Source organism: Ischnura elegans, chromosome 2, assembly GCF_921293095.1.
Source record: "Ischnura elegans chromosome 2, ioIscEleg1.1, whole genome shotgun sequence".
NCBI classification, from domain to species: domain Eukaryota; kingdom Metazoa; phylum Arthropoda; class Insecta; order Odonata; family Coenagrionidae; genus Ischnura; species Ischnura elegans.
The window spans coordinates 100,857,159-100,883,690 of NC_060247.1; the positions used below are offsets into that span (position 1 = coordinate 100,857,159).

Consider the following 26,532-nt stretch of genomic DNA (forward strand, 5'->3'; position numbering starts at 1 on the left):
AGTAAGCGTATACGTGTATTTTGATAGAAAAATGTTTCGTTACGTTCTGTAATAAAGGTAAAGCGATCTCAAATTTACCGAGCAATCAAATTAATTTTGTGGCATTAGGATTGGCATAAGTAGCAGTACAAAACCAATGAAAATATCTTTAGTATTAACAAAAACCATTCATTTTTGAAAATTTTCTTAGGGAAAACAGCGGCGCCAAAAGTGTGTGAAAAAATCGAAGAAACTACATTTCGTGATATAGAGCACCATTTCTCGCAAGAATAACGCATCAGTACTACTCGAGGTAAATTGTCATAAATATACGATAAAATATTCGCCGGTTACATTACACAGACTGCAAGAAATTAAAAATGCGATTTTCATACATGGCCATAATATGGTTGTTATTTTCCTCACTTTTGTTATAAATATCCCGTTATCTTTGAGCGCCCAAAATAGTGGCATTCGAACTACGTCATATTATTTGCGATATTTTTTTAAGCAAAAGCTTAATACATTTTTGATATTAACAAAATTTCGCAACTCTTAACTTTGCCAGAGGGCTAAACGCGAGATCCGGTCTGTATTTGCCGATCTCTTTCCTCCAATCCTCCACGTACGACTTAAACACGCTCGGGGCTAAAACAAAAGACGGTCAAGGAGCGGCAGGAGAATGAATTCCGATGCACGATGGATGGCACGTGCTTATCAGTGATGGCATCGACACACGCGTGCGTGACCGGAGATCTCAAAGCAAGAGAGAAATCACTGTCTCACGGCTCTTTTACCCTCCCCATATCACAGCTCCGGTGTCGAGCCCATCTTGGTGACTCAGATCGTGAGCAAACAATCGGGAGAGCATCCAAGAGTTGACGCATTAGCTCTTTCGACGCACTGATTTCGCCTTCGAATTTACAGTCTTTAAAAAAGCGAGATGTCGAGTATGAGGAGCTATATCGTCTAAACGAAGCAATCCATTTCAATACAACATAAAGCATACGAAAAAGAATTTATTTATACATTCGATTATTTTGCATTAAAAATCTTCGGTTTTATTTTCCTGCCGTTAACTTATTCTTGTAAGAGAACCCATTTTCTTTGCGTAAAATGAAGTTGTCAAACCTTTAGAGCTTGCCCTAGTTTTCGTTCCGGTAACCGATCAAGTAAGAAACATTATTATTAACAGATTGCCAAAAACAAATTGTTTAAACCGCTAAAATTGATGGATTTTTTTTAACAACGCAAACCTCTGCAAACTTAATGAAAAGGAAAAAGCAGGAGCAATTTCCACAATTTTACATTTATTAATACGACCGGTTTCGCTTTTCAGCATCATCAGGTACCTGATGATGCTGAAAAGCGAAACCGGTCGTATTAATAAATGTAAAATTGTGGAAATTGCTCCTGCTTTTTCATTTTCATTATGTCACGTTTCCACTCCATCTCGCCTGAAACCTCAGACTATACTCTGCAAACTTCGAAATCAATGGGTCGATTTAAATTTGATTGGTACTGTTGTGTCGTACTGCCGTAGAATGCAGGTAATGCAGGTACGTAGGTCATACACGTTAAATGTCTGCAGTATATTCAATATTATTTGATACTTTTTTGAGGTCATTTTTTCTCCACCTAGCGTGGCAGTAGATTTCTGAATTCATCCGATCGATTACTCTCAGATGTCGACTTGTGTTTGAACATGTTCGTACCCAGCAAGGGGCAGAAGGGGGCAGCTCTAGAAGCAAAAATCGCAAATGTCTTTAAGGAAAATAGTATTTCTTTAAGCAAATAATTTTAAAACTAATAAAGATCTGTTACAGTTTCCTTAAAATGTTGATTTCATTCACGTTTTCCATGCTTAAATCTTACCTAAAACTTGTACAACCATGGCTTGCCCCCCCTCTAGTTTTTATTCCTGGGTACGCCCTTGTATGGACGTATAGGAAGAAGGACGAGAGAAGACCGGAGACGTTCAACATGATTTTCGCTTTGGAGAGGAATAAAAAAAGGTGAGGTGAAATGAGAGAAAGGGTAACGACAAAGTGCTAAACATGGTGGACGAGGAAGTAGGTGGAAGAAAGATGGTTAGGACAGAGTGAGCACTAAAGCCTGAATTACTGGATCATTTTTTCCGTCCCTCTGAGGGATAGCTGAAGCGATAGGTTTTCAGGGACCAAAAGAGTGATCGCACGAGCCATCATTTTTGGAATCACGCGTTCATTCCCACCGTCCTTTTTCCCATCATTTATTCCGTCACTTCCCATATTTTCAACTGTCGTTCAAACTTCAGAAGTCAAGGGTGGCGTTACAATCGCTTTTAGCGGCCATACGTTTTAATCGGACAGCTATGGTTTCAGCAACACAAATAGGCAAATAAAAAAAATAGCAAATTAAATTGAAACTATTTGATAGGAAATAATTGGTAAGTCAGCCAGATTGGAATTCAGCATTTGATTTTGGTTGCATGAAGTAACCAGGATAGGAGCGTGGGGAACTGTGGGAAAAAGTTCGAAACATGCCTTCTTATCTTAATTTTCTCCAGAGCGACCAATATCCTTTTAATACGTAAGCTTTTTGGTGGGAAATCACTTTCATGCTCGCAGAGGAAGATTTTGGAAGCTTTATATTAATCATTAAATCCCTATGGAATAGTGATCATTTTCGTCCAGGAAGACCAAGTATCTTCATTCACGATGAAGTCGTGACCATTATCCGAGAGAAGAAGAGGAGATTGGCGCGGCGAGGTGCGAAAGCTCCCGTGGAGTAGTGACGGGCGTTTACGGTGCACGAGGGCGTCAAACGCATGTCGACAAACGGCGCGCCGTGGTACCGGGCGGGTGGGGGTGTGTAGCAGGGCGGTGAACGGCTGGAGATGAATGGCCGTGACGGCGAAAGAAGGATTATTGCGGGAAAGGGGAGGAGGTCGTGGGCCGGCGGAGGGATAGCAGATGGCGTGGAGGGATAGGGGAGGAGGAGGGGTGTAATAAAAACAGCGAATGGGAAGAAAGAGGATATGCATGAAAGTGCAGCCGCAGGGATGGTTTTGCACTTCGAACGATGATATTTGCTCCTTCGATTTTGGATAGCTAAAATTATCTCGTGGACTACTTTTTTAATCCCTGATTACGTTTATCCGATATTATTGAGGGGATGAAAAGCCATTGGGTAAATGCGATTTAAAAAAATAATTATTATTATTATAACCATAAATCGACTTTATTGGGCGAGATTGGGAATAGAAAGTTCCATCTTCCATCTAACCCCTAACCCCTAAACGTCTATCCTATAAACAGAGTTAGGTACAAAAATAAGGTAAAGAAAACAAGTAAAATTAACTGGATACTTAGTAGTACATTAGATCTTCTACTCGATGCCAGTACCTAACATAGACTCACTCGTATCCCTTGATCAACAAGTTTTTGAGTATTTCGTCTTTCAATTTCTGTACCAAATTCTATTTAGAAAAAAATCACTTTTAGCCCTTGGCTTTTAACCCCCTCAATGAAAGTATGCCATTGATTAAGATTGGTTTACATTGAGCGTTTTGCGAGATGGCACCTGCCCAGATTGAACTTCTCTCTTAAATTCACAATAAGGCGTACTTTCCTTTCATTCTATCAATAAATCCTATTCTCTTCCTTCGTCTCCCACGCTTTCTAAAAATGCACCTTTTCACTCGGATTTTTGCTTTACCTTGCCGCTCATTATTTCCTTCATGCAGTGGATGATCGTATATGGTCGATGGTAAAGTTTTCGATGCTATGTTTTGCATGAATTAGCTTCATCGGCAGATTGTCTTCATAGATAATTGGCAAGTTTTGCCTTGGAATTAATATGGAAATAAAATTTCTTAGTACGCGTAACTTTTTTATGACCATGTGGTGTTCATGTGGGAATCGTCTTGCCTGCTGGTGATTGATATCCTCCTATCAAACACCCTAAAGGTGGCTCGCAGGGTAATATGTAGGCGTAGATGTATTGATATTGATTGCTATTATCGATCCGTCGATGGCTAAAAATTGACCATAGTTTATAGAAAGCCTAGTCACGAGTACGGCTCCATGTGGAAGACGGGTGCTTTAGTTGAATGGTCTCGGGTGAAGTTAATGATGCATCATAAGCAGATATTATGTTGGAGGATTGGTGAAAAGGGATACGAGAGGATGAAAAGCCAGCATCACATCCTATCGCCGGCTGTTGGATTGACACAAATATGAATGTCTCTCCTGCCTAGTTGGGGCGTAAGCTTCACATATTGGGTCCCCTCTCAGCCGAACCGGGGGGGTAACAGACCCTTGTAGTTCGCTGAGGTCGATTTATTGGCGCTGAGAGTGCAGAAAAGCTGGACGTTATGGTTTCCTTCCGATGTGAAATATCATTCGGAACAATACGTCAGCCAAATCATTGTTGCCACGGCTGAAAGTGAGCAAAGATCCACGCACTCCATTTTTTCTAAGTCATGGTTTGTCATCTCTGTGCAGTTGTGCCTTGAAGTAACTTTCAACGCACAATCCATCGTGCGTTGTGAGAACCTGATTCATCTCCACAGTAAAGCCAGGATTATATGGCTTATGGTATACTATCACCATTTACGTACAACCAATAAAAGCTTTATTGAAATTATTGTCCCTTTTTGCATCATCTGTAACCGACGTAATTTCCTATCCTTCACGCATAAGCCCCGGTACTAGTAGCACATAGACACATTGAAAAGAGCCTTCCTGATTGAAATAGCAAAAACTTTGACTATCAAGTCAGAATATGATAACCTCATTGGTACTAGAGATCTCTTTTTACAATAGAGAAGTGGAAATAGCGAAAAAATTATTACCTAATAGCAACCGCCGCGACCACTTCCATTAGCGTTCAAGTATACCCGTGTTCAAAATGTAGCTACCGTTTCCGGCGTGATTCGGCGGAAATACTTTATATTTAACATAAGAAAGCACTTGTTTATTTCCACACTTATATATTTCAACCGACCCAGGTTTCGGCTCTCATTGCTATTTTCATTGAAACTTGGGATGGTTGAAATAAAAAAGTATGGAAAATGACAAGTGCTTTGATTACGTTACATACACCCGCGTTGTTTTTGCTTTCTTTTACTGTCCGCAAATAGCTTTATGATACTAAGGTATTCTTCATCTGCTCACATGGTTAAGGATTTTTCTGTGGTCTACTGAAATTCATGATCTGGTTGACTTCATTAAAATGAATATTCCTGTACAAAGACTCGCGGAGAAATTTATTTTCTTACTACACGCCTATCAGTTTTTACATAAAAACACTTCTCTTGCCTCCTGATTACTCAAATTTAAAACTCAAAATATAAGTCAATATCGAAACACGTTGTGCTTGAGAAATAAAAATCACGGTGGGACTTTGAATTGACCTTGTTTGGCAATATACACGCTGTTTTATTTTAGTTTAAAATTAATTTAACTGAAACTATTTTGGAAAAATGTGTTGATAAAAATTTGGCACGTGTATCAATGAATTCATTTTGAATCCACAACAGCTCTAGCATTTAGTAATATTCCAATAATATTTGGAGGAGAAAACTTCTTTGCAGGTGTGGTCATTTATTTTTGGATGAGATAAATGTACAAACTCGGGATGCTAATTGCAATTGTAACGCTTTATACAATGTGGGCACAGGCAGTGGTGTAGCCAGAGGGGAGGTCCGGGGGGTCCGGAACCCCCCCCCCCCCCCGAAATATAAAAACACAATTATTTTTCTTCAAAAAAGAAAACAAAATATTGAAATATCACGAATTCACAAAATATTTCTTTGGAAAATGAAGTTTTTTCGATCATGAAAAGCGGTAAAATTAGTTTAAAACCCTCTATTTAGAGCCCTGTTTTTCAAATCCCCCCCCCCCCCTCCCGAACGAAATTCCTGGCTACGCCATTGGGCTCAGGCTTCACTAATTACTTTTATCCGTGTTGTTTATCCCATGCAAATATTTTACGAACATCTGAAAAATTATTGAAGTCATCGAAATAGTGATTTGCCTCGGCTATGAAAGTCTTAGCACATACATTCACATTTTCGTTGTAAAGGCGAGCCATGCAACGGTCGCAGTTATTCTCAATGCAATTAATCCGAATTTGTAAAATAGCTAACAATCTAGTATCCTTAGAAGGAATAGGAATCGCTGAACAGTTCTTCCAATGAAACGAAATGGAAGTTGAAGGAATCCCATCATCTAGGGTCTCAGGGAGTCATGGGGCCAGGTCAGGAATCCCTTTTCTCGAAGCCCTACTCGTTGAAAATCGACGATTGCTCAGGAAATTACGACCCCCTTCACCGAGTTTGCTGAAAACCAACAAGTTACCGCTCTCGCCGTGCAACCAATTTCTTTCTTTCGAGGTTGAAGCGGAAAACTTTGGCGGGCTCAAATGATGTAACTTCTCGACTTTCTCTCCCCCCATTCCAAAGCCTTAGGCGGCTGATCTTAAATTTCAGTTTCTCTTTCGGTGAATCGACGATTTTTAGTGGGAATTGTAAATTTTTTATGTAACCTTCAGAACTGATATCTCCATCCCTATCTGCGGAATGCACAAATATTATTTCAATTGCGACACTGGCTTCGGAAAATAATGTTCGGTTTGATGTACGAATTTGTGCAGGAAAACAGGAACTGCTTTCAATAGGTATGCTTACTTTTAGATATTGTATTTAGTCAATAAACAAGCGGTAAAATAGGAAATAAACGACTTCAATTTCTTTTAAAATTTAACGGCATGAAGCTCTGCCCAGGAAAGTGTCATCTTCACGAATGATACACATTCTTATCAAGATCGTTAGACTCCTATGATCTATACCGTTTTATGAAACCCATAGTAATGAAAAATAGCAAGGGTAATTTGATGTGATATTAGCCGAAACGTTTGGTGAATTTACTTTGAATTTCTTTGGATTATTCTCCCATATATTTCTTTCCCCGGGCTTTCATAGTGCTTTTCCAACATGTTTTTCGGTCCCGGCATAGTAAGCCACCCTACGATTGGTAATGTCAAGCCAATGTAAGCCAATATGGTCAACAGGCGAACTCGTATTCGTAAAATAACACTTTTTTTGGAAAGAAGTCAGATGGTAACTTACATTTATGGATATATCATACGTAATGTAACATAGACATGCATTGGATATATAAATATGCTTATAACTAGGTTTCCTAAGAAAAAAATTATCAAATATGCATTTTCTTTGACCTTAATTTAGTCTCGAACAATTTAACTTGCAACTGGATGCAATTTTATGGAAAATATCGATGCAAGAGGTTCATGGATAGAATAAATGGTAATAGACTTCATATGAAGCTGAAGAATAAAACACAGTTTACTAGGATGATCTGGCCTTGGTAATACTTAAAATATTCCATTTAAACTTAGCCTAAACGACGGATTTTCTATGCCTATAATGCTATACGTAGATGAATCAAGACCCATGTTGATTATCTGAGTCCTACAGCGAGTGCAACTGTTTATGATTATCCTTTTTCTCTCCAGTGGCTCACTTAATTGTCACGGTCCAGTTCTCACTGATTATTATGAAGCCGAAGTCGACACGTCAATGGGCGAGCGTTCAACTTCACAAGACTCCTACTCCGTAAGGTCATCCGTAGACCGTATAGATCCTCGTTAAAGTAAATTGGGGCGATGATCATCGCTCCAATCCAAGCGTTGACCTTCAGCAGAAGTAGATTATCATGCTCATCCCTCGAGGATGTTACATAATCCGCTCTCATCGTCCACCGTTCGACACGTTATGCGTGAAAGTGAACTCTATGGATTCAGCGTCGTGAGATTGAGCGATAATACTCTACTTATATACACAGGGTGTTTCCAGGTGTGTCCTGCAACAAGCTAGACGAATCCTAACTACTTTGTGAGATCTGTGTACCGCAAACATTTCTCATTCTCGTGTAGGTCAATGGTCTTCCACACGGCTTCCACCACGGGGATATTTAGGCGGCTAGCGGTGTTAGTTAGTTGATACTACGGGATGTTTCAGGAGGAATCTGCAATACTTCAGGAGGTGGTAGGGGAGACAATTTTAAGCATTTTTTGTGCGTAACTATGGCTACGAAATTTTTTTTGGGTACGTTAAGCAGTTACCATGAAAGCGGTGTTTCTTGGGTAACGACCATTTTGTTTTATACTCTGGATTTATAAGGGCATTAAATAATTAAGGTTGGATGAAAATGTGCTTTTGTAATTTCCTGAAACGATTAATCGGAAAATGGGTGGCATTGCGCAATCGTATTTTTGATACGTATTCGCTCAAAGATTGGTGTGATGGACGGCGAGGAAAAAGAGAGAAGGTTTAGAGGTTAAAGAGAAGACTAAGGAGTGCGTGTTGAGTATTTAACGGAGAGGGTATGATGACATCCATGTTTCAAGAGAGGATATAACAGTTCGGGGTTCTCGAGTATTTTAGTTAGAATAAAGGATTATATGATTTATTCTAAACTAAGGATAGAAATTTTAACTGCGAGCAGGGACCGGGGGAGGTTTTAATTGTTGATATAAATTGACCGTAATTGGTAGATAAATTGCATTTGATTTTGAATTTCATTATGATTACATTTTTTCGCGACCACTCTTGAGTTTGACAGGAATTAAATAAGTCAACGTGTCAATGATATATTTTCACAAGCCCAAACTACCGAATGTTTTATTCCACAGGTGTGAATGCAAAGTTGTAAGAATATGCTTTCGTATCAAGACACCTCAAAGAATAAGCTTTGAGAGAAAAATGTCGTATGATACAAATAGTGGCTTCAGGAACAACTTAATTCTAGTTTTAAGCTCCTATATTATGTATTCTTCGGCTGTTTTTATATAAATGAGAAGGAAACAAAACTTCTTTTAGACTATTAATACTCCATAATGCTTGTTTTTTTTTAATGCATCTGGGTCCACTTTCTTTCGATTTGAGTGTCTAATTATTTTATGTTCCCAAAAAATCTAATGAGAGGATAGGTTAATAGCGAATAATTCAAGAAGAAAAAATATTTTAATGGGCCACAGATACTCATGTTAGACGCAAACATATTATTCGTATAAAACATTAAAATGGCAAAAAATATTATTATTGTTTATTAAATAAATTTTACTTATTCAGCGTAATCGCAAATTTTCTGAGCCAAAATGCAACAACAACAAAATATTTTAAATAATTTTTGCATTTTCGAAAAAAAAACATGAAATTCTGTAGCAATAAAATGGTTAAAAAATTTCGTAATCAATAGCAGCGGACGTAATTTTTTTGGAAATCCTTAATCGTAGGAATAGAAGAATTTAAGCTTAACCATTTCCACATGGTAATTTATTATGACCGTTATAGCGTAACATTGTGAAGGTGTCATTGTCAGCGTAATATTGCCTCTTCTATTCCTTTAAAAATTTTCGGTGGGAGGCTAATAATATTAAGTGGACTAAGATTTGGCTAAGTATATTGAATTTTACTCAATTCTTGAATTGACGTGTTTACCTGGGAGCCCTCTTTGGGTTGTAGGGTAGAGAGTTGGTGTTAGTAAATGCGCCACCTCTACGCCGCACAGGTCTCCAAAATATTCGCAAAACGACGTTTATTTTCCTTTTTCCAGCCATCACCATGGTTGCATGTATTAATTCTGCGCGGTGTGTCACCAAAAGACACGGTTACACTGAAGGATTGATATATTTTGTAACTGTATTCAGTGCACAGACTGCTTAATAACTACGGCAAAAATGTTAAGTTATTGGCATTCAGTGAAGTAATCATAAAGTTAAGAATCGTTAGATAAGAAAATCGATTAAGCCACCTGTTGAATGAACTCGTTTAAATCTCTTGGAAAAGGCCGCTTTCCTCCTGAAAGTTAAGTATAGGAGTCTATGCCTTTTTATGTAAGCTCTAAGTGCCTTACTTATCATCCAAGTGCCGCAGTAAGTAATTCTTGTCTCGTAAATGAATTTTTGTGTCGTAAGATAATAAATATACCACGACTTCAAAAGAGGCTATTCTAAATTCATAACCGGTCTGATTATGGTGTTATATTCCAGGCCTAGTGCCTACTAAAAGTGATTCCCTTGCTAAAAATAACATTATACGAGTCGCTTCTGGCACGTCGTCCATTTCTAACCACTTGTAACTAAACTTAAGATTGCCTGATTAGAGTTACTAATATTGGCAGCGCATTCCATGTAAACCTTTGGAGAAATTTGCATTTTAATTCTCTATGTAGAATTTTATGGATTTTTTGACAGCTCACTCTTGCACTCAGGTGATGGAAACAATTTGTGAACACTACAAACTTTGTTGGCTGAAATGTTTTTTCCGAGATTAAATTTTCATTATTATTTCCCCAGGATCTAAATCCAGGTATCTGTGTGCTGTTTTCTTTTCCAATGAACACGTTTTAACGCTTTTGCAGGAAATCCGGTCTACTAATTAATAAACACACGCCATATATGCAAGAAAACGATAAATTTAGATTAGGAAATCGCGAACGTATTTCTTCTGTATTTGTACACTTCCGCCGCGGGGGGGTTTGCAATGATTAAGCGAATTTAGTGTTGAGAAATTCAAATTCCCAAAACGAAGAATCCCCGTGCTTTTTTATCAGAACGATAGAATATTGAATACTGACAATGAGCGCAAGTTTTTCTCCGGTCAGCAACACATAATTCAAGAAAAATCGCTGCATTTTTTCCAACTGAATCACCTTTTCATGAGACCATTCCAATAAATACTTTAAATTTCGTTGATTTTAGCGGGAACTACATCGTTAAAAGTATCTTGACTTCGCTCAAGCCATTGAATTTCAGAAGTCCGAAATGTGTAATGGATTGGTTACGAGTGAGTACTACTCACTTCTTTGCAAACATTAACATTTGGAAATAGAATGACAAGAAACCTGGGGTAGGGCTGCCAGTATAAGATTATGCCCCAAATGTGGTTCATCATCTTTAATATTGACGGAGCTCCAATAATAATTTCGGATACCTTGCTATAAAATCCACTTATAAACCTATCCATTTCAGTTTTCGGCAGTGCACCCAATCATTTCTAAGAGTTTATGATGAAAGGCATAGTTAACATCGTAACTTTTAGAAAACTTCCAAATAGTTTCTTCAAATGAAGAGGAATTGGAGGGAATAGTGATTTCAATAAAGTAAATCCTCCTTTTTCTAGTAATGAAAAGGCCACTGCAATAAGAGGTTAAGAGTTCATAACCAGTCTTCTATGCACCACGAGTGACTCACAAAAGGGGAAATATTCGCAGACTCAATTAATTAATGCATCCGCTGTCGAATTTGCTTTTCAGTGCTATGCAAGTTTGTAACATCCAATGGGGACTATTTTGAAGATGAAAACATTTATGTAAACGAATTAATATATACCAGAATACAAGAATTGCCACGAGGAAAAAGAAATTAAATTTTTTTCAAAAAACCATTATTCTCGTTATTTTCTGATCACATCTCTTGGTCTTGATCTTGCTTGGATTATTATGTTTTCCACTGACGTGCTCGTAATGAAACAGTTCTGATATGCAGTTTAATCAAGCGATTTTTTGGAATGCCAGCCATCTAGTTTATTGGGTGAAATGTATTGTAGCGGTTGGAAGACTTATTTTTTTGCTAAATTAATTGGATGTGCACAACGTTTTGCAGAATATTTCGCTTTATAAAACAGGTATGAAACTGATAGAAATGAAAAATCATTTTACCTTTGAGATGAAAATTTTCTCTTCCACTCGTATCCTTTCCCCTCAATCGAAATTCCGGCGAATGGCAAATCTCGGTTGTGATGTGGTGTAACACAGGCGCCTGAAGATATGTTACACGGCGAGAGATTTTCGACACCTATGAAGATCTTTCTTCACGCAAGCACTGGTCAAAGTGGAAGAAACGAAATCTTCAACAATCAGCCGTTTCACACTCACTTCACACGCAAAAAATCTTCTTCTCGCCTACTGTATCTCGCCGAAAGAGTTGAAATGGTCACAGATCAGTACGCATCCATGCTTCGGAGTAAGGCTTGAGTCCACAACGGTTCTCAAGGGACGTGATCTTGAACCAAAACAATCCGGCGACCTCGCGAGCTGTTATCTCACAATCCCCGACGGTCGGCGGACGATACGAGAGATAAAAGAGACCAAAGGCACTGGTCAGTTCACTCACCACTCCCATACGCGCTTGAGGCGAGAGAAGTCCACGGGATCATGCGTCAATCTATCGAAAGAGCGAACGACACAGCACAGTCACGGACGTCGGACTGACTCCTCCGATGGCACTGCGATTCCAATCAAGAATGGGAGGAGTTCGTGTGTGTGTGTGTGTGTGTGGAAAAAAACTACACACGGAAAAAAAGAGCGCGCGTATTTCCAAGTCCCTTTTTTGTGGAGTGGGGAGAATGGAGGGGAGAGAGAAAGGATGCAGAAGAGTTTAGGGATGGGAGTGGAGGGGGGTATTATTTTTTTTAAAGGGTTTCAGGGGGGAGGGGGGAGGAAAGGTGGGGACCGATGTGCAGGGAAAGTTCAGTCCCGATGGTGTGGGTTGGATGCGTGCACCGCCGGGAGGAGTGCGAGGAAGAAGTTTGTGGTGGGGATGCAAGAGCGTCTCAGTCACGATCACAACGTAGTTTTCTTCAGTCTCCACCGCAAATCTATCTCCGCACTGTCGAAAGCAATCTTCGAAGGCCACAATCACCAGTACTCGACGTAACTATGACCAATATAGGACGTGTTTTCACTAATATTTAACGTTACTATGATAAATCACAAAATCGGACGCAAGAATCACCAGTATTCGACGTTACTACGACCGATATGGGACGTAAAGTCACCCATATTTGTCATATCTGTGATAAATCTCGGACGCAACAATCACCAGTATTCGACGTAACAATGGCCAATATCGTACGTGATTTTACAACTATTTGACGCAACTATGATCAATCTTGACGCAACAATCACCGCACCGTCCAATAGGTGTTTCTTATGTTCGTTACCGGGGCACCCACCACCCGCAAGTTCTCCGGCGCAAGGTCCTCACGATCGCCGGCGGAGAAAGAACTCGACGCTCGGGCAGGAAGAAATAGCCACCGCGCCTCCGCCACTATAAGCGCGCTTAACAGCCGCACAGGCTTGCGTTCACGTCAAGACTTCGACACTCACTGACGCCACACACTCCTCGCTCCGTCCTCCTCCTCCGTAGTGGCGCGCCAGATTCCCTCTCTCTCTTGAGTCTCCGCCCGCAGGTATATCCCGTCGTCCACGATGTTTGCCGGCTGTTTATTATCCGGAAGCGGTCGCGGAGGAAGTAAAAGTGCTGGGGAAATCGAGGATGCAGAGGGTTGAGAAGAGATTTTTACGGTGCTATAACCGACGGGAAGTGTGCTTTATAATGCGTGTTTACTTTCCGGGAAAAAAATTCTTCTCCTCATGCCTTATCTCTCCACCGAACTCAACACTTTCATGTCCACCGACTCTCGGAATTTCACCACTATTATGCATTGTGGAGAATTTCCAATCTTAGCTCAGGGACGAGACACCCTCACAGCCAGGGGTCCCCAGAAGGAGGTGGATTTCTTAAAAGGGGTAAATGGCAAAACTAAAACTCTTTCCCTCCTTTTACGATCTTGTGGGACAATGGGGCTAGATATGCGATGGTCGTGTTTGGGGAAAGGGTTGAAGGACCTTCCTGGGAAAACCCTTAAAGAATTGGCCAATGTCCACCCTGGACGACGTCCCACGGCGCCTAAGATACCCCAGGTAAATTGCGAGGTCTCTGGGACTCTCCGCCACTGCAGCCGGTCGTCTCGGCTGGAGACCTCCACTGTTTTCACGGTCAGTGGGCTTTCAACGGTTACGGCGAGAGGCGAAAATCGTCTTCGCCCAGTGCCCCAGAGACCGGCCGGCCTTCCTCCTCTCTCCCGTAGCGCTGGCTATACTGCCGCTATGGCATTGGCTCGCCCTTTCCGAGTGAAGCGGATGACTACATAAGAAGGGAAGGGTGGTGGGGGAAGCTCTACTATGTGCAGCGGAGGATGGGGAGGGGGAATAAGAGCGCTTTGAGGGGAGTAGGGCATCTGCTGGGTGTCTTTTCCCGCCTCTCCAGCACCCATCTTTCCCCCCCTCCGAATTCACTATATAGTGCGTCCGTCCTCACACACAAGCCGCGGTCCAACGTTGAGGGTCGCCAGCCCGGTAGCCCTCCATCCAAAGTTAGGTGCCCCGTCCGGATTAGGGTCCCCCCCCCCCCCCCCTACGAGTTCCTATCTCTCCATTGTTGAAGTCTCCAAGGTAAAAAAAAGGGGGAAAAGAAGGCTGGGTTGTGTCGAAACGATTTCTTGGAACACGCCTCCTGTAATGGATATACGTATTGAGGTGTGGCGTTGTCGCGTTTCGCCAAACTGCGTACGATGCAGTTTTCCTGTACTTGTTCCTAACTACTCGTGTCTAACGTATGAACAAAGATGCAAGTTTGAGCAATATTCATGGGAGACGAATTAAGGTAGGAATTTAGATGCTCATGGACGCGTTTTAATATGAAACTCCTTTCAAATATCTTAATTTCTCGTATATCATCCTTGGCCTCTCGACGGAACGGTCCGTTAATGAAAATGCAAAACATTGTAAGAATTCATTTTTTCACCGGAAGCGGATTTTCTTAAGTGAAGTTCAATCAAATATTATGGAACATCTACCTCGGTCTGTTCTTGCCGTTAAAACGGCGATTAACTGCAAGCAATTCATAAATGGAGGTTTCCATAGTCTTACGCGTTTTTGTATCACTGGGAGCAGCTTATTCAAGATGATATTCAATGTCTGCCATGTGATTTTACGCGCAAAAAACAGGTACTTTTGTGAGAAAAAAATTAGTTAAATAATGCTGCGGATAAATGATCCGACGCAGAAATAAACGAACTATTTTATGCTTTTTGTTGCATTGAAATTAATTGCTTCGGTTAGACAATAGAGATCTTCATACTCGGGTGTCTGGATTTTTTTAACTGCCTGTAAGTAGATTTAAAAATTTCTGATTGATTGGACTCCGGGAAAACTTATGAAAATTCACAGTTAATCTTCTCAGATCGTAAGAAAAACTGCCGATTAGGTCGATTAAACCTAATGGTGCTGTTTTGTGTTGCTACTGTAGCATTTCAAGGTATCTCAATAGCAGGGACGCCGACTTACAAAAAATATTGGGGGGCCCAAACCGGGGATCTTGCCATGGGAAATTTTCTAAGTAGTGAGTTTTAAGTTTTTTTAAGCATTTTAGAAGAGTCATATGACAAACATTAGAACCCTGATTAATCGAATCTCGATATCAGGACACTCCGGCGAAAATCGAGAAGCCTGACACATTTTTTCCTCACACCCATAACGGATTTTTGAGGGGGCTCGGGCCCTCAAACCCCATGGAGTCGGCGCCTATGCGCAATAGCATTCCTTTCTCATTCATTCTTTTCTTGCACTGCCGAAGACAATTATAGCTGCGATGTACTGTGGATTATTGCTGGTACGATTGAAAATGCATTTATCTCATTTCCCTGCTTTAACAGAGAGACAATCCTAGAGAACTTCACGTGACTAATTTTCCTGGAAGAAATTAATTTTTGTTTTTCGTTGAGTGGGGGACTTGATTCTTTATTCGTGGAAGCTCGCGCTAACTGCATTTTCAATCAGAATGTATACTTGAACAGCGAGAAACCATTAAAATGAGGCACAGCTAATCGATCCTAATCGAGTAAAGTGTCCTGTTTGTTTGGCTAAACTCAATAAATGCTGAATTGTTCGAATACTTGTGTCTAATTGCCACATTTTTGAAAGCCGATTGAAATGCGACCGAAGTGGCAACGGAAATCAGCCTTCTATGGAATGGAATTGGGCCTCCTCTATGCATTCCCCTTGAATAATTCAATTTCTTGGCTCTATAACGTAATTAATGAGACGGAATAGCGTAATTAATGACAATACTTGAAAGGCCCGTGTAAATATCTCAATTAATGATCGAGCCACTTGAATATATTATATCTTATCTTATTAAATTCAGCATCCCATTTCCTTTGTGCAAGTTTCCTCCAATAAAAGTGTTTATCACACAGACTCTCCTAAGAAAACCGTTCCTATGTTCATTACCTTGTGTGGAGATATATTTTACAAATACTATGCAAATGTTTGTTTCGGTAACTAGCACGTTTCTAAAAATTTATTCCTAAGTGAAGACTTTATTTAAATAAATATCAACCGGCCTCTTTCAATTTATCGTTTCATCGAGATATTTATGACAAATTGCTGAATATGTAATCGTAGACAAAAAGGTATACGTATGTAAAACACGCATGCGTCAACTTACTCTGTGTTTAGTCGGTCGCAGTCAATTTGGGCAAACTGAACAAAGTTGTAGGTGGCTTGCAAAAGTCTTATGACGCAAGTGCACCGTGATGAGTACAACGGGATCCAGTTTTTATTCCCAATATTTTGCAGTATGACCTCAGCAAATGCGAGGAATAGCAGTCAGGAACATCAGCAGATTGTCATGTATGTATATTTCGGTTGACACTCCCAATTATACCTTATTTCTCTGTGAAGCTCGGATCAGTTTGTCCGTCAGTGACGCGAGTGGCCACTTTCGTCAATCCATTTTAATGCGCGGAGGGTGACCACACATTTAGAGGCCGATCCCCATTTATTAAGGCCTGATTACACGGTACATTAACACGTATAAGTTAATGTACGTTTGCGTGAATGATTTTGGTGGACCGGAACGGAACATGTACGAATGCATGAACCAAATTAGAATAGGTTCTATTTTCTGTGAATGCATTCGCACTAGTTGGGTGGTTACACGGTGCATTTTGGCGTTCATTCTCGCGTTCATGCATTTAAACATTAACCCGTACGTGTTAATGAATCGTGTCTTTCAAACTAGGCCTTAATATCTGTGGAATTACTAATGAGCCGATTTTTTGTGCTTCGATGCATTACCTCAAAGGTGTCTTATTCTACGATGGGATTGCCGTGAATATGCGTGAAGATTCAAGTTTGACTGGTGTAAATAGCTCGTGAGATGTGCTCATGATGTATGAAGTCTGGATAACTTGTCAGCAGTTTTGCTCTCATCACATTAATTCCGCAGCCATTCCTTAATCTTACATTTTCCCATTCTTCTTAGCTCTCAAATAAATAATAAAATATTTAATTGGTGTATTTCATTGTATTTTTTAACGAGAGAGCGACATCTTTGAATTAAAAATAGCTTTTTATAATTAAATTTCACTCATTCTTTGATTTTTTTAAATGGCCGAAAGGTAAACTTCAATTTCAAAGGTATAGAAAAGTACATTACATTAATTCCGCAGCCTTTCCTCAACTTACATTTTCCCGTTATTCTGAGCTGGCTTAACTCGGTAAAGCCTGAATAAAAAATTACTCTGAATTTTGGGATAATCTTATATTTGAAAATCAATTTAATCGTGAGTAGTAAAGCGCAATTTTTATTTTTAAAGAACTAATAGTTACGGTGATATGCCACCGGTAGGCGTTTAAGGGGTCAAAAAATCGAAAATAAATAAACATTTCGAAATTCACGTTCTAATGCCAAAGACGTTAAATATTACTAATAATTTTTTGCAAAACACACACATCATACAATAGTTTTGTTAATTGAAAACTCACTCAATTTTCAAACGGCTGTACAATGTACATGCGTTTAATATAATTTTAAAAGCGGAAGCTTTTAGGAAACTTGGATTTAAAAACATGCTTATCAATTTAAAACACTCACAACTCCTAATGAATGACCATGCATAACAATTAATGTACGTTTGGTATTGAATTATTAGCTGGTACCTCAAGGTACCACTAGGTGTTAACGGGTTAAGATCTGCTGCTTTGCACCTCGCCGGAGTGGAAAGATACAGCACGTCACGAGCCTCCTGTCGACCCTGTTAGTCTCGTCACTTTGCCGCAAGGGAGGAGAACTGGCTGGCTCTTAGCCCAGTCCTGAAGGTCACGGGTTCTCGCTCGCATGGTCTCGGATGCTTTGTTGTGATGTAATGCTGTTTGTTGACGACGAGTTTACGATGCGGAAGACGTCGGGTGGATCCACAGAATCCGATATCCACCGTGTTAACGTGCTTGGTGACCTCCAGTTCGTGGAATCTACCGCTGGAATCGTCGCTGGCGAGGCGCGAGGACAACCTTGCGGGAGGCTTACTATCGCAGCAAAAAAGGTAGAACGCTAAACCTTAAGCATTTGTATGAAATTCTGCCGAAGCTCCATAGGGTCGTGTCATATTTCGGTTTACTCATTGTTGATTTAATTACAACAATGAATCATCATTGTTTAAAAGTAAACGTTTAGATTCTACGGTCGAAAGAGTGAAGAAGAACACGCGATAAACTATGTGAAAGGCGAAACGGTCGGCTTCTTCATCTCGTTACGGTTAAAATATTTAATTGGTATTTTCATCGTATTTTATATAGAGAGAGCGACATTTTGGTATAAAAATACCTTTTTAAATTAAATTTTACCCATTCTTTGATTTTTTTAAAGTGCCCGAAGGGTTACAATCACCAAGGTGTAGAGAACGCAAGAACATGAATATCGAAGTTACGTGTGCTATATGGAAAAAATATTCCAAAATTTTTCATTTAAGAAAATGTTTGTTGTTCATCTTACTTAAAATAAACCACAAAAAACGAAATTCGCCAATATGGTAGTGTTCATTTTCGGGGAACATTGTGGTAGTCGAATAAACTATGAGTAAAGTGATATATTACCTATCGATCCTTTGGAGCTTCGGCAGAATTTCATACAAAAGCTTTAAGTTCAGCGTTCAACCTTTTTTGCGCCGATTGTAGGATTTTTTCATCGATTCCCTGACCCAGAGAGCAACACATTGATAGAAATGTGAGCGGTTGTCGTTTTCATTCCAATGCATGCACGGGATACGGGGACACCATCATTAATATCTCGAAAACTTATAGGAGGGGATGTGAGCGTGTATGTAAGCGTTGAAAAAAACGATCGAAAATTCGGGCCTTATGAATGAGATTTACCTGGCGTTCCCCCATTTAGTTTCATTAAGGCAACGGGATTCATAAAGGTAGGAATATATAAACATTAAAAAGCATAAATTAGGACTTTCCTCTACAGCCGACATGATTTTGTTAACCTTACGCGGCCATAAAAAGAGTTGCCTGTGATACGACGTAACGTTCTGTTCTGGACGAAAAAATATTTCCGGTACCGGGAATCGAACCCGGGCCTCCCGGGTGAGAGCCGGGTATCCTAACCACTAGACAATACCGGAGATGAAAATGGAAGGCAGGATTAAAATATTTTCTTAATTCTGGCAGGATTTCAAAAAAGAAGGGCGCTGTAAAACTCCCTTCTAACCAGTCTTCCCTGTTCGAGGCGAGTTACCGGCAGAATGTTTTTCATCACATTGAGGCGAGTGATGTGGCGTACAGGGCTAATAATAAGACTTTGGCTTTAGAGCTTTTATGTGAATAAAAGTGATTAAAGTGATCAGTGTGTGAAAACGGGGAAGAAAATGCAGGACCCCTTGGTACCTTGTGCTCGCGCGAAGGCTTGGTACCTTGTGCTTCGGTTGGAAGTGCTATTTTCTCATAAATATTTTATTATTGAATTCTATTAATAGATAGTGTGTCCGTGCAGATTATTCCCATCGATAAATCCCGTGATAACTTTGAAATAATGATTCTTATAACTTTCTGGGTACCCTGTGCTGCGTAATTTATAGAAACTTGATGATTGAATAGGAGCAGAGAAATAGCTATCGAATAGGTATTTTTTGCGTCTTTATTATTTATATTTTAGAATAAAAAATCCATATATGCGCCTTATTAAATTCACTACGCCCTCTACACAGATTCCAATTCTACGAAGTCGCTATTACGTAATTACTGTACAGTTTTCCCAATTTCGTTTATTCAAAATAAAAAAAATTTTGCCTGGGGGTGGTTCACACTTTGATTATTGGAAATATTATAAATGTATATAGATTGCTCCTTTAAACTCTTAAGGCCGTTTTACACAGTGCACGTACTTTCACAATCTGACGTGTGTACGAAGGCGCAGTCAAAGTTGCGTCGTGTAAAGCGGAGAATTGCAGGAACACATGCGAGAATGCGTGGACGTGAGATGGCCAAATAGCCCCTTTTCTAATTTCGTTCATGCATTCGCGGAATTCCACGCCATTTTAAGGCCGTTTTACACGGTACACGGAATTGTGCAATCTGACGTACGTGCGAAGGCGCAAAAAATTGCTTCGTGTAAAGCGTTGCTGGAACACACGCGAGAATGCGTGGATGCTAGACGGCAACATAGCCCCTCTTCTAATTTTGTTCATGCATTCGCGCAATTCCGCGCCATTTTAGAAATTAATGTAACTTTAAGCTGCGCAATTCCGTGCCCCGTGTGAAACGGCCTTTAGAAATGAATGCAGTGCTAACCTGCGCAATTCCGTGCCTCGGGTGAAACGGCCTTTATATATCACTCAGGTTGATGCAAAATAAATCCATTGATGTTGCCATTAAATAAGTTGAGGTCTGAATAATGACACTACCGTGTTAGACCTATACATTTAGGTATAGCAGGCAACTGATAATAACCACGTAAATACAGTTTCTCTCTCCTTCTCTTTCACTAATCATTATTTCCATTTATTTTTTTTAGTGGTCAGGACAATTATTATACTCACAACTGTCATCGAAAATACTGTGGCCGCCTGGTTTTCAGCGAAATTTCGAGTACCTAAGGAAGCAAATGTTACATCACATTAGAAGTTTCTTCACGCTGTATTGCGATCGCGTCCTTCCTCTTGCATATTGCTGATGAGTAATAAACTTGGGTAATCAAATATATAAAACTGCCCACGCCCACAAGCCAGCCCCCGCATTCTTTCTCATTTGGGCCTTGCTCAATGGGATGCAATTGCAGAATGGGTCATGACCGACCGTCAGTCCACTCCATCAGAACGCAAGTGAATGGCCAAATCCGAGGGCCAACTGCGGGACGAGAAGGGGCCCAGACACAGTTTTAAAAGGCCTCGCAGATGATGATTATGATGGCGGTGGGTGGGCGTTTCCTGTTCACAGATTGGCTCCATAGCCGTCCAGGGGAGTGGGGTTTGAGGAGTTGACGAAAAAAAAAATAGTACGGCAGTCCTGACCTGATCTCTTATTTTCTCGTCCCCGTCCTCTTATATGTTTTAGTGTTGTGGTGCTTTTTTAAATTCAAGGGCGGTTCATTTTCCGACCAAGTAAGCCATATCTTACGAACGCCAACATGCCACGTAGGATCAGATGAGAATAAAATAAGGTGATAGTAAAATAATTCTTGGAGTATAGGTCAAATGTCTACGATGCAAAAAAGTTGTTAGCCAACTTTTCAGTTTATTTAAAACTATCATCAGGGCTATGAATGAAAACATAAGAAAAATATAAAATACAATGATATACAATATTTTTACATAAATAAATGTTACGAAAGTTTTTTTACAATAGTATAATAAAAAATATATAAGAAAAGAATGCACAAAAAATTTTGACATACCTCAGCTTTGCACATATTTATTGATATTACGTTACTAAGCTATTACAAAACGTAGTTACCATTAATATTGATAAATTAAATAAAAATAAATTTTGCCAAGGTTTTCAATGTCTGTTTTTTTAGCACAACTGTTAATTGATTTAGATATGTGAACCATTTCTTTGAAAAGTCTTTTTCTCAAATTGGCCTCATGATCTAAAATTTCGGCGTTGTCAAAATCAAAAACATGGCCATTGCTTATGCTATGGCTAACAAGAGCACAGAGTGTTATACCACCTTTTACTGTTGACTTGAGTCAAATTATCAGTAAAAGGTGGTATAACACAACTTTTTGCATCATATACAATTGGCCTATACTCCAAGAATTATTTTACCATTAATTAATGAGGTCAAGATAAGAAGGAAAAAAAATTAATAAAATAAGAGAGGTAAACTATAGAACAGATAAATTAAGAATGCCGTTTTTTTCTGTGATCCATGAGAGACTATAACGGCAGCGTTAGGATTTAGAAATAGGTCAATTAAGCGATAGTGTAGCTCACTAACTTATGCATTACAAAGTATTATCTCAAAAAATAACGGAAATATGTTTCATGAGTACCTTAGCAATAGAAAGGACATTAGGGAAAATATAACGGTTTTCAAAACGGGGACGGTGGAAGAGGCGTAGAAAATATATCTTGGAAAACTAATTTCATTGCCTCATTTTCGATTTCACTTCTCTAGTTTCATTTCGGTGATGAATATTCGTTTATTCCGTTTTCATCGCATATTTTCTGTCACCACATCGAAAATAGCCAACTTATGCATGTTCCTGAAATTTCTTAGTATTTCTTTTCCAGCATGTTTTTCGTGTTCTAGCTTTATCGGCAGATTGTCATCATAAATAGTTGGCAAGTTTTTCCTTTGAATGAGGTAGTATAATTTGTTAGTATACGTAAGATCTTTATGGCCATGAGGTCTGCATGTGATAATCATGTGGAATTATGCAAGCTGGTGATCGATCACCCCCTGCCAAACACCCTACTAGTAGAGGTGGCTCCCAGGGTATAATGTGGATGTAGATGCATAATTTTTTTCTCGCTAATTTCTCAATTTTTGGGAGAAAGCAATCCAATAATTCCCATATTTAAGTATGGCAATATGCTATTTTTTCTTATCGCCATCACGCCGCATTGGTTTGCCAAAATTTTATACGCAGCACCGTATAAGATCACTGAGAACTGATTTCGACCGCTTGCAATATTTATGTATATTAGTCGAATAAGATAAAATTCCTATTATGTTTTTATTACCTATTTGAATTCATTACCCCGGAAATAGCACTATTAGACCTACACATCGGGGGACTACTACCAAGGCGAGACTTGAATCCAAGCAGGCCAGGGTTGTACGCCACCACCACCACCACCGAGGCCGGCGAAAAAAAATTCGACCCTGCCAGGATTCGAACCTGGAATCTTCTGATCCGTAGTCAGACGCGTTATCCGTTGCGCCACAGGGCCCATGTCTTCATGCCATAAATCCTATGCCATATTTCCTTTAAACATAATGGGGCAATAAGTTTTCCAATTCATAATTGTTCAGAATTGTAAGGTTTAATTCCATAAAGCAGTTTTTACATATATGTTTACATAGTGAGGTAGGTTTTATATGTACATATGCAGTAATGTCCCCGTTATAGGAAAAGATTTCTTCTGAAAGGCATGCCACAATTGGTTACTATTTATGCGTTGTTTGCGAGCTTGTGGAATTTATGGTAGAGAAGAAAAAAATATGGATATCTTTTCCTTCGGGATGGCTATTGGTCCGATATTCTTCCGAGACGTGAGGGAAAGCGGAAAAATACCACGTCGACAGCCGTGTAAAAATGATGCTGTTATTGTTGATGATTAAGTGCTCGCGATGATGTCATTCGCTATCTCGTTGTCCTTGCATTAATGGTGTATCCAGTCTTGTGGTGCTGCAATGTCAGAAATTATAATTAATATACATTATATTACAACAGTTAGTAATATAAGCACAGGTTTCATTGTTATAAATTGGACAAACAAGGCATATTCATATTCACTGAAAATATTTACAGTACATATAATATATGTATTAATATTTTCTTGCTCCATCTGTAGGAATATATTGATGGACTAGAGGTAATTTTTTTCGTACCAAATGCTATACTAATTACCGATTATACTTCCACATTCATGCAAAGTACCGTTTTTCATTCAGATTAAACCTTAAGCAGGAATTTTTCCTCATAACGGCTTCATTTTCGTGCTGCAAGCATGTGATAACTTGAAGAGGCTCTCTATGCAATTCTTCTACACTCTAATCTTTTCATAACGTCGCTATTTCACATCTTTTATCATTTGTCTTGCATATTTCATTCGAAGCCTTCTTTTTGGAGTCCAGCTGTGCGAATAAATATTTGAAAATCTGAGCAAAAATCAGTAACCGATAATACTCCATTAGCAATTATTTAGTTCGTACTTTAGTATGTATTTTGATGTTGACAGTAATCAATTCCGTGGTAGAAGGTGGAAATACAAGAGATCATATTTTTCTGCTTTATTGCTAAGCTAAAGATCGTACTATAAACTTGAATGGCGTGATAAATGGGAAGTATAATGGTTAGTTTCAACAAGGGTAAAAATTATATTGGGGGGTCGATTTTAATTTAAATAAGTGATTTTAAATCCCTACAGAAACTGAATTATTCGCAATTTTTTTAATTGCTATCAGAAAATTAGTAAAATTGTTGGTTTTATAAATACGTGAGGAGAAACTTTTTAGTGGAATTCGATTTTTAAAATTTTTGGCACTATAAAAATTCAAGTTGCGAAGAGTTCCAAAGTGAGATTTCTTGCCCATTGATGCATTCATTTGTACCTTGGCGATTTTATTAATCACGGCGTTATGCATCACGAAGTGGCCGGGTCTTTGCTGTCGCGAGGTTTTCATAGGATTTTTCCCTTTTATTCAAGACTTCGATTGGTAAAATTCAGCAAGTGAGGTCATCATTAGCAGTGAGAGAGCTCGAAGAAGGCAACCATGGATGAGCTGCGTCCGTAACCCGCCAGCCGTGTTCGACAGCGATTGGTTGTAAAAGCGAGGGAGGTGATTGGCACGGGTTGATCAGCCGAGCCCCAGGATTTCAACCTATTAAGTGGCACTTTGACCCCGGCGAGGGCACCGGAAGCGTTCACCTGCGTTTGTGTGGGGTCCTTCGCTGTGTGCTGATGAGGGAGGGGAGTGTCTTTGAACATGTGCTGAATAATGAAGGTGAATCTAAGTACATACTCTAAGGTTATGCATTGTCGTACGGCTTAACCTGGTTCTAACCCGGAGCTGCTTCTGGGAGAGACTTAAGTTCAAGTCTTCTCATTTTAAAGGAATGAAAATTTTGTACCCAATCATAATTAATGCGGCAACTACAAATTTCGCCATTAAACTTTGCAGTGCAAAAGAACACTTAATTTAAGTATTTCCTAAATAGAGCTGAAAATTTATGCATTTTTGATGTCACTTAGATGCAACTTTGGGTCATAATAGATTCAGAAGCAGTAGAACTCCCTCAAATATGTAAGTGAAACCTTCAATTGCCTTATCGTGTCATTTTACGGCCATTGAAGCTGATTAGCGCGTGATCAGCTGTCTTCTAATTTCATGCGATCCCCAGTATAGTGTGGTGTATTTTAGTTCTTCCGTGCAGGCGGCGGTGAAGTTCACAGTTATTGCTGTGAGTGAAAGTTCCTTTAAATACAACAAGGATTAAACTCGATATGATGAAATGATTTGGAGATAGTCTAGCCTAGCCTTGCCGCGATACGAACCCGGATCTCCCGAATGCCGGGCAGTTATGCTACCAGCTACACCACCAAACCATCTTCTTCCAAGGCGAACCTCAGACTGGGTTAACCGAACAAGGTGTTGACGCCTTCCACACTGGCACAGGAGATGGAGGTCTGACCTTCTAAGCCACTGTGTCCGAGAATGAAACCCTCTAGAAGGGGATGAGGGGATGTATCACCCCCCCAAAGCCTCAGAGAAATCAAAAAATTAATTGAAAATCTTGTCTGGATTTGATTTTCAATAACTGCATCTGCTAAAAGTTAAATTTTAAGTGACAAAATGATGTGAAATGCATTTTCAGGCATGCTATTTTTCAAAAAGTTTCCTGAAATCCCCGTTTCCTGGGGGTGTAGCCCCCACTAACCCCCCTCAACTCCCCAATAACCCCCTTATCAACCCCCCAAAGCCCCCTCATCCCCCCAAAGCATATTCCTAGTTACGCCACTGCTCTAGAACGTTTGTTGAAAATCGTGTGGGGTGAGATTATGCCTTATCTTTGGACGTTGAGTCTAGAAAAAAATATTGATTTAAGCTCACCCTCTTAAGTAAGATTAATGTTAAAGATCATTCAGGCTCTTGTACATACATTATTGAGAATGTAACATCAGAAAGAGTGGCTGGGTAAGCTCACATCAAGCAAAAAATCATCGCTGAATGGCCTGCAAAAAAATTTCAAATCTCTATTAATGACTTTAAATATTACGTACGTTAAAATATAAAGGGAAAATTAATAAAATCAATTTAAGAGAGTATCGACTGCTGCAAAAAATTCGTGTCGGAGCTTCTAATTTATAAAGAAACTCGAAAGCTGAGTGTGTGCTAAGAGTAAAGAAATTCGTAATATTTCATGTTTTTACAGGTTCCTCCAGAAGTGGTTTCTCGTAATGAATTACAGAATATCTTAGCCATTGCCCTTTAGGGGAATTATTAAATTCCAAAACATTCTTTTCTCAATTAACAATTCTAAAAATTTACCGTTGATGATGCAATTCTACGTCAAAGTTGGAATTTAAAATGCTGTATTCTAAGCTTAGAGCTATCCGCCGCTTATCTTTGTAAAATAATAAGACTTTACACAGTTTTTCAAATGAACACATTTCATTCAATGGC

General features: G+C 39.5%; 1 protein-coding gene and 2 non-coding genes across 4 annotated transcripts in view; all 3 read right to left on the reverse strand.

The window, feature by feature from the left end:
- The window catches only part of LOC124154249 (G-protein coupled receptor moody), a 199,279-nt gene extending 185,349 nt beyond the window's left edge, over positions 1 to 13,930 (reverse strand). For both annotated transcript variants that reach the window (XM_046527854.1, XM_046527851.1), the window contains exon 1: positions 11,709 to 13,930. The gene's annotated coding sequence lies outside the window, so the exon portion shown is untranslated. The remainder of the gene's footprint in view (positions 1 to 11,708) is intronic.
- Positions 13,931 to 19,231: 5,301 nt separating this feature from the next.
- Trnae-cuc lies at positions 19,232 to 19,303 on the reverse strand. The gene has a single exon. It is a non-coding gene; the product is annotated as a tRNA-Glu (tRNA).
- Positions 19,304 to 23,002: 3,699 nt separating this feature from the next.
- Trnar-acg lies at positions 23,003 to 23,075 on the reverse strand. The gene has a single exon. It is a non-coding gene; the product is annotated as a tRNA-Arg (tRNA).
- Positions 23,076 to 26,532: the final 3,457 nt, after the last annotated feature.